Source organism: Nanorana parkeri, unplaced genomic scaffold (genome assembly GCF_000935625.1).
Source record: "Nanorana parkeri isolate BGI_ZX_2015 unplaced genomic scaffold, ASM93562v1 scaffold153, whole genome shotgun sequence".
Taxonomy (NCBI): domain Eukaryota; kingdom Metazoa; phylum Chordata; class Amphibia; order Anura; family Dicroglossidae; genus Nanorana; species Nanorana parkeri.
Window position 1 is genome coordinate 1,469,227 of NW_017306421.1, and position 7,275 is coordinate 1,476,501.

Consider the following 7,275-nt stretch of genomic DNA (forward strand, 5'->3'; position numbering starts at 1 on the left):
GTGGGAGGCTATCTGTTCACCGTTGTGGCTGTTTGGGCATCTTGCATTCTAGATGTTTGGGTGCAGGAGGTGTGCCCCAGGGATTCTGAACTGTTTTGGTCCCTGCCCCATCCTTTATTTCCTTCCTTTGCACAGACCAGCAGAACTACATCTGGTCTTCTGGATCAATGTGTCATTGCCCTTGTCCCTGTGGCAAGAGTGGAGACGGGGGGTTTTAATCCAACTTATTCACGGTTCTTAAACGCAAATGGGGCATTTGTTCCATCTTGGATCTCGAGACACTAAATGTACATTTGGGCCCATATATTCTGTATTGAAACTACCAGATCTGTCAATCCCTCCCTTTAAATAGGAAGCCTTTTGTGGACATTAAAGAAGCTTGCTTACATGTACCCATCTTTTCAGCACACCAGCTCTTTCTGAGCTTTGTGCTTTGACCACTACACTATCGGTATTTTGGCTCTGCCCTTCAGCACCTTAGGCTTTTACTATGGTTCTTATGGCACCCCCGTTGTGCTATATGTAGTCAACCTCTTGTTGAGGGATTATATCTGACTGTCCAACTGTTGCAGAGGTTTGTGTGGATCCTGAACAGTCAGAAAACCTAACTGGAATCTATATATTGTTTGGGGTTCTTGGTCTGGTTCTGGGGAGGGGGAATCTGTGCATGGAGATTGGGGAAATATAATATTGTCTCCTGATCAACATCTTGGAGCTTTGGGCAATTTGGCTGTCCCTTCAGCACTTGACAAGCCTGTTGGAGGACCATCCAATCTGGGTTCAATTTGAGGATTGGTGGTGGTGTACAACTGGAGGAGGACCAGTTTAACTTACTATTGTGTCTTTGGGCGTGTGGGAGGGAAAACATGCACACCCCATTCAGATATCCTGGCTGGGATTTAATCCAAGGGCCCCCAGTGCTGCAAGACAGAAGTGCTAACCACTAAACCAATGTGCTGTGAGGGCATTCTGATCATTGCCTCAGACTGACCCAGATGGCTCCCGTACAGTGACCTTGGAAGACTTTTAGCAGATGCACTGTGGGCCCTGCCAGACTATCTGGGTCTAGTGCACCAATAGTTGATTTGCCATTCTCCTGCTTTAATGGCTGTTTCCGCTGATTCTTAAAGCTAGGAAATGTGGAAAGCTTAGCTTGTCGTGTTAAGGCTCACGCTACTACGTCTTGGTTTTTTTTTTTTTTTTAATGCTCTGAGGTAGGCCATTGCTTTCCAGATTTTGAGGCTGCCACCTACTCTTCTGTTTACATATTCTACTAGGTGGACATTTTCTGCTTCATCTGATGCTAGTTTTGAGCATAGGCTTATTTTAGCTACGGGCAGTCCTAGTTTATGTTGGGCTTGTTAACTGTTTGCCATGTTGCCCAACCCTTCGTTGGACTGCTCTTGGATATGTCCCATGGACGCATTACTGTTGCTTTAGATTCTGACACACTAGGGCTGAAACGCACCGTTGGGATCCAGCACATTGTGGTAACATTCATTTTAAAGGACTAAGGCAATGCAGCGCCAATATGTGTTGTAATGCACTACCATGCATTGTGGTGAACTGCATTGCCAAAATGGTGCATGTATTACATTTTTGGTGGTGTTACTAGCCCAGGGAAGATAAGATTTAATAACGATGGCCACTAGGTGGCCCCCAAGTCATAGTAGCACCTATTCTTTTAAAACTTTTACACAAGTCATTAAATAAGCAATATACAGTTCTCTTGTCTTAGATTCTCTTTAGCTGTGACAAGATGATCCCCAGAAACTATCTTAAACAAGCAGAATCAGATGATGTCTACAGCAGCACGCACATGGGACTTCTATACAAAAGTAGTTGGGATCTTTAGGAGAAGCACCTCAAACTTTAAAAGAAAAACCACATTGTTTACAAAGAATACAAGTTACATATAACGACCACCTTTTAGGCCCCTTTCACACGCTCGGTCTGATCGGTTCTGCCTGACAGGTTTTTCAAGTGGACCTGATCGGATTCCCAATGTAAGTCTATGGGCAGCTGTGTGTAAATGGATGCGCATCCATTTACACCCGGTTACCCCTGAGTCCAGCTAGGTCTGGGAAAACAAATGAAACAGAGTTCCATTTCACTGGGCCGGATTGATGATAATCTGATGTAAATTAACACATGTTCGCTTACATCTGATTCCTTATAGACCAACATGGGGTCCGGTAATTTCAGTTTTGCGATGGAGGGGAAAAAAAAATATGGGCACGGATGTCACAGCGGTGCCATCTGCTCTGTGCTGCTGTGATCAGAAGTGGATCCGTGCAGCCTCTGGGAGGCTGTTAGTCTTGCAGTGCCTCATGGGACTTGTAGTTCCACAACTGCTAGAGTTGCCCACCCCTGTTCTAGGGCATGGCCTGTTCTGGATATGCAGGAATCCAGACCTGTGTAGGAACACATTCATGTGAAGCTACGTAGTAGAGCTATGCCTCATTCAGATCCTCATGGTGGCCGTGGAAAAACTCAATTTGAAAAATGTTCAATGTGGGTCTGCCCAGGGCTGTTAACAGTTGCCATCCCCACTTTGTGTATTGCCTTTGAAGGTTATGTAGGTGAGGGTATTTTGGGATACGGCTTGACATGTACCAGCAGAGCAGAGTTATACACTATATACCAGTGGTTCTCAACCTGTGTAACCTCAGGACCCGCATTTGTCCTTGGTCATTCAGTCGCGACCCAATCCCTCTGATGCCGTGTGGGTCGCTATGGCATGTAAGGGTGCTGGCTGTCACTGACACAGCTCAGCAGCGGCGTTTCCCCTCACAGCTGCTGCGGAGCTGTGTCAGTGACAGCCAGCAGCTACGGCAGTAGAGGCCAGCATTCTCAGTGAAGGAGGAGGCTGGGCCTGCTTTAGAGCAACCCCGCCTCCTCTTACATCACTGGCCAGTGGCCTGAGAGCAGGTGGGGCCTGTCGATAGAAGAGGAGGCGGGGCCTGGGATGGAAGAGGAGGCGGGGCCTGGTGACCACGAAGGCGGACAGCGCTGACGTGTAAGAGGTGTGCAGCACATCTGAGACCCTAGGAGCCCACTATAGAGAGTCTATGGTGAGCTCTGCAGTGTCACTCTCAGGTGGGCTGTTTAGTATATCAGGTGGGCTCTGCAAGTGGCATAACTAGCAATCACGGGGCCCCCATACAAAATTTTGTACTTTTTCTGCCCTAAAAATTGCTCAAAAAATATGTCCCCCAAAAAGCCCATTTATTTCTATGGCCCTGTTCTCATCTGAGCGTTTTGTCACAATAAGCAAAACGCTGACGTAAAAAGCAAAAACGCCTGTCGCTGGAAAAAGTACATGAGCTTTTTTTTGGCATATTACAGCTCATTCTGGCCCCATAGACTCAATAGAAAATGCTTGAAAATGTTTGCTCATTAACATCAATGAGCTTCACTCTGCTCACAAAAATGCGCAACCAGATTCATGCACATAAAACGCATGTGAAAACGTGCAAAAAGCACACGTAGAGACGCGTAAAAGCGCCGTTGCCTAGGTGTGAACCCAGCCTAAAGCTGGCCATACACCTAAAGATCTTCGATCGGAAATTTTTGTTGCTGCCAAGGACCCACATTCTATTCTAGCTGAAATACCCCATCAAGCACAGACCAATATACATTTCAATAATCCTTCGTTAATATAACTAACCGAATTTTGTCGATCGACCGAACAGATTTTCGTTTGCGCATGTGCAGTATTCTTGCTGCAATTTTTTCCGAACGAAAACGCCACTACATCAATTTTCGTTCGATTCGAGAAAAGTTAGTAAGTCAATTGAGTGGCTTCACACTGATGGTGCAAATCATTTTGGAGGCTTGCAGTAGGTGTAAATCTCTAAAATCTGGTTATCACAAGCACTAGTGGTGGGGTATAAACATCATGTGACCATCACTTCTCCCCCGGCTTCCTCCAATTTTCAGGAGAAGTTCTTCCCCTTCAGCTGCTAGTACTCTGTACTATCCTCTGTGCTGTACCCTGGCCTAGTAACAGTATGAATCCTTCATGCTATATGGTGATTGTTTGAATACTGGCATAAAATATCGGCTATTTAATAAAAGGAAATAGGATATGGATACTGGAGAGATGGCATGTTAATATGTTAGGCATAATGCACTCTGGTACAGAAGAAAAACTGTAATTTGACATTTATCAGGTATAAGCAAAAAATGGAAGAGTACCAATAGATATCAAAGGACAGTTGCCCAATCAGGCCATTTTCACATAGATGATGATGATCTCATGGGTATGAATGCGCTTCAAGTCTGACAGCCAGTCTCTGTTCAGGAGAACAATGCTTGAAATAGCTTTAAATACCTGTCCTGCAAGCTATTTTTCTCCCCTAAGCCACCACTCGGCTTTCTGCTCCATGCAACTCCCCTCTCACTTGACATTTCTTGTAACCTTGGGCAGTCTTTGCTTACAAGTTAGTAAACTGCGCCTGCATGACTGACACCTCTCTAAACTGGCATTTCTCAACCAGGATGCCATGGCATACTGGTGTGCCTCCCGGCCACCTCAGGGGTGTCTCAAAATGTTGTGGTAGTGAGACTGTGATGTGAAAGGGCAATGAAGGCTGATGTGAAGGGAGCTCCTGATGTAAAAGGGGAACTTTAATTTGAAGGGGGAGGGGGACTCTCATATGAAAATGGGGCTTCTGATGTAAAGGGTAACTCTGATGTGAAGAGGAGGATCTTGATTTGAAGGGGGCACTTCGATGTGAAGGGGACACCCACTTTTTTGTGTGGGGTCCTCCTCAAAATCTATGCTATTTTAGACTGAAGTGCTTCAAGCTTTTGCATATTTTTAAAGCGTACCGCGAATAAAAAAAGATTAGAAAAACGCAGTATTTGCTTAAGCACACAGTCTTGGCAATAAAGTGATTATTGTTATTAAAGTGTACGTAAAGTTAAATTGTAGGTTTCCATCTTCAACCCTACCTTTCCACGCGGCTGCCCTATTCTAAACCTGCAAAAAAAAAAAAACATTACACACACTTAAAGTGCAACTCAAGCCCAAACTTTTTTTTTTAGATTTAGATACAGTGGAGAGGGATTAGAACACCTGTCAGGTTTTTATTGCTGTCCTGTTCCCTGTTAGTGAGATTCACCTTATCTGTCCTGGTCACTGTTATCAGTGAAAGTGAAAGAAAATCCCACCCGGACACAAGACACTCAGTTGCATTTTCTGGCAGATGCAGCTGCTGAGGTCCTCGGCAAGCGCAATCTCGGGCAGCCGCATCTGCCTGAAACCGGATCTTCCTCTGAGTTGTGGGCAGCCTGTGCCTGTTTACAGGTGCCCGCAGCTCAGAGGAAGGGCCGGGTGGCAAACCCGCTGCAGCAGCGCAGCGCCAGCCTGGAATTTACTGCAGGGACTCACAGCAGGGCCATCCCTGGAGGGTGGAGCCCAGTATTCCAGCAGCAAGTGACAGCTGGCCCCGCCCACTACGGGGAAGCTGCCAGGATGAGGGCCCAGTCACACCATCAAGAGTGCGTTCCAGTGTGTTCGGTTTCTGGAACGCAACCCGGCTGGCTCACATTGTTTTAAGGCGGGAGGGGGCTTGGCAGGGCAGTGAACTCAATGGCACCGCAGCCACGCCGCCGTGCGATTGCCGGCACCCAAGCGCGTGGGACTTTGGTGCTTGCATTCTGCTCCAGTGCTATCTGCAAAAAATAGTGCATGCAGCATTTTTTGCAGATCGCACTGGACCGGAACGCACTGGAACAAACAGGGCCCTGAAAGTCACACAGATGATAGCCATGCCCCCAGAGTGACAAGCAAACACAGGGTACCGCCCACTCCACAGCTGTATGGTATGTATACTGACGCGTATACAGAGGCGTATCTAGAAACCCCAGGGCCCCAGTGCAAGAAACCATTGAGGCCCCCCCCCCCCAAAAGGCAGAACGCCAGTGCCCGTTCGCAATTGCGACCACTGTGACCCTGTTAGTTCCGTCAATGACTATAGCCCAGACATCCTGAGAGCCCGCACAGCCCACCAGGACACCTGAAGACATCAGGGCCCAACCCAGAACAGCACAGAGTATGTAGCCTCATATTATTTTGTAGTGCTGTATAATGTATTGCTGGGATTTGTAGTCCTCTATAGCTGGTCTCCTTACTCCCTCCCCTGGCTGCCTCTCCTTGCTCTCTCCTCTTATTTTCTCAAAACAAAAAATAATTGCTGTTCGCAGCGCTAGAGTGTTTGGGTTTCACTTGAAGAAAAGGTGGCAACCCTAACTTGTATGCTGCAACTTATGTAAATAGAATCCCCTTATTTATAACAGAGCTAGTAACATGACTCGGTGTGTTTTTATGAGGTGGAAAATGTCTGGTTCCTGTTATGTCCTGGCAGCATTGCTCTGCCAGGAGGGACATGAAGGAGTAGAAAGGTTTGTGTGTCTGCTTCAGCTGTTCTCCATGTTGGGGAGGGGGAGAGGCCTGCAAACCTCATACTTCTGTCATATACAGAGGTTGACATCCCCTCAGGTCTTGTCTTGTCTGCATGGCAAGGCGTCTCCCTGACACAACCTGACAGAAAAGAAGACTTCAATGAAGAATGGCCGCGAGCTTTATACCCGCACATAGAATTCAGCTTCTAACATAGGAGGAGCTGCACATTCATACTGGGCTGGGCTGGTAATGTACGAGATAGAAAGATCAGACGGTAAAATACCCGGAATGACAGCCAGGGAGGGTCTGACATGACTGCCAGTTACTGGGGAGAGCCAGGGAGTGTCTGCTATAGAGACAGCCCCAGGGAGGGTCTGACACACGGCCAGGGCAGGGAGGAGACTGCAGAGACAACTACACAACAGCACGACGGCTGAGAGTGCGATCTGCAGGACACGGGGGACCCTCACTGACACTAACAGGGGGCTACTGCACAGGTAGGCGCTATAAGTCCCCAGGGGATCCGCGCTGGGCGCTCCCTCTATTGTGGCAAAGTTGGAGGGAGTGGCTGTACAGTGATGGGACGGGGTCGCAGAGCCAGGGGAAGTTGCACTGATCTGACTAGACGACCTTCCTAATTTCCTTTCATGTTGTGTATCAGTGTGTGTGTGTCCGATCATTGTATGAAAATTATAGTTATATACAGGAGTCATCTGCACCTAGGAAGAAGCCTTTCACTCTTTTCTTTCTTCTCTCTTTCCCTTAACTCTCTCCCCCTTCTCCCTCTCTCTCTTTTCCCCTTTTCTCTCTCACCCCCTTAACTCTCCCCCTTCACTCTCTCTGTCCCACTTATCTCTCTCCCC

General features: G+C 47.4%; 1 protein-coding gene across 1 annotated transcript in view; it reads left to right on the forward strand.

Moving 5' to 3' along the window:
- Window positions 1-6,774: 6,774 nt before the first annotated feature.
- The window catches only part of CAPN1 (calpain 1), a 72,235-nt gene continuing 71,734 nt past the window's right edge, over window positions 6,775-7,275 (forward strand). The window contains exon 1 of the mRNA XM_018554318.1: window positions 6,775-6,909. The gene's annotated coding sequence lies outside the window, so the exon portion shown is untranslated. The remainder of the gene's footprint in view (window positions 6,910-7,275) is intronic.